The sequence below is a fragment of the Monopterus albus genome, unplaced genomic scaffold, assembly GCF_001952655.1.
Source record: "Monopterus albus unplaced genomic scaffold, M_albus_1.0 scaffold68.1, whole genome shotgun sequence".
Taxonomy (NCBI): Eukaryota; Metazoa; Chordata; class Actinopteri; order Synbranchiformes; family Synbranchidae; genus Monopterus; species Monopterus albus.
In genome coordinates, this window is record NW_018127948.1 from 1,379,810 (window position 1) to 1,381,495 (window position 1,686).

Sequence of the window (1,686 nt, forward strand, 5' to 3'; positions counted from 1 at the left end):
ATTTGGTCAAAACCATAATCTTTCATCAACCTTTTGTGTTAGAGTCTGCATCCACCATCGGGGCTGCTCTACAGTATCTACAATGAAAACAATGCACCATCAGAATAATGAAAATGGATGGGGAGCCAAATGTTTAATAATCTGCATCCTCCACTACAAAAACTACAAGGTACGATGTAGCATGCAGAACATTTTGACTGATATAGGATGTGAAGCAACAAGAAAACCACTTCCTGCAGCTACAATACCAGCCAGTTCACAATACTATGTTATGCTTGACTTGGTTTCAGCACCCAGCAGTGTGTGTGACTAGACTGACACTGACCTTTAAATACAAATTTGGATAAAGACTGCTCAGTGTGGTCCACCTCTGACACAAGATAAACCTTTCTTACAAAAATAAAGCACAACATAGATGTATCCTCTATATAATACTGATCCCAGAATACACTGGGTGAAACCAGGTTGTTCTTGGCTGACCCATGAGGTAATATAAAGTCAGTTTATTAAACTCCTTCCTCTGACCTTAACATCCATTATCAAAGATCACTAAAATAATGCTGCTGTGCTGCTTGATTTGGTTGTTTTGGCTGCATGTAAATGTTAAAACCGTTTGGTGTGTGGGTAGACTTATAGTACAGACCAAAGTAACATCAACAGACATGTACAGTACAACAGCTCCAGCAGTGTTAATGCCTCCGCAGTCACAAACACATCATCAGAAACTTTATACGACACAAAACACATTTTACCAACAGCACTTACAACAAACTTTGTTTGTAATAAATCCAGACTACTTTTCATAGGTTTCAACCAGGGAGCAACTACCACAGCTGGAAGTTCCATTAGGTGCAATGCCACAGACGACTGCTAGATGCTGATTCTGAAAAACCCTGGCTCCAATTCACTCACATTCAAAAAGGGTTTTTTTTTCCTCAAAGGTTTAATTTCAGTGAGCAAGACTGTGGAGTTGGACTAATGCACTTTATAGCAATCCTTCATAACACTTAGGAAAAAGAGAATCGATTTCTCAATGAGTTCTTTATTAAATTAATGTACTGTATACATGATACATGAGAGGCACATTCTGGGAAAATGCCTTCCCTTAACACTCAGTAGACCCCCCATAGATACACCTCTTTTGTCTGCGTATCAAATACGGTGAAAGCGACTGTACATCCAGTTAACTCCACTACTGCCCAATGCAGTCACCAACACATTTAAGTGTAAAGATAAGACATTAGATTATAAGAAATATGCTACTAGAAAGAAGTTCCCCTCAGTCCTATAGACTGCCTTTGATTTGATTTGATTTATTCTTTCAACACACATACACATAATCCAATATCAATTTGCTTATACCTAGTACATGCTTGAATGGAGTAGGAAGAAGTCAGACTTATCCAGTCCTACCCCATGACATCATCTTACCATCATTGGTTTGCAAGCAGTAAATGATTCACTTCTACGCACACAAGTATTATACTAAAAAAAAATAACAGTGTTAACATTCTTACATAATTACATTCTTAAATAATTATCTTCTACACCACACAAGTAATATACTAAAGAATTATTACAAAGTGTTAACATTCATACACCACACCCACAATGTTAATTAATCATTGAGCCTGTTCTTGCATATATCTTGATTGACACATACCTTTATATTTATGTTTAAACTCG

General features: G+C 37.1%; 1 protein-coding gene across 2 annotated transcripts in view; it reads right to left on the minus strand.

The window, feature by feature from the left end:
* Nucleotides 1-1,686, minus strand: part of crlf3 (cytokine receptor-like factor 3) — a 15,173-nt gene that overhangs the window by 9,105 nt on the left and 4,382 nt on the right. The window lies entirely within an intron of this gene.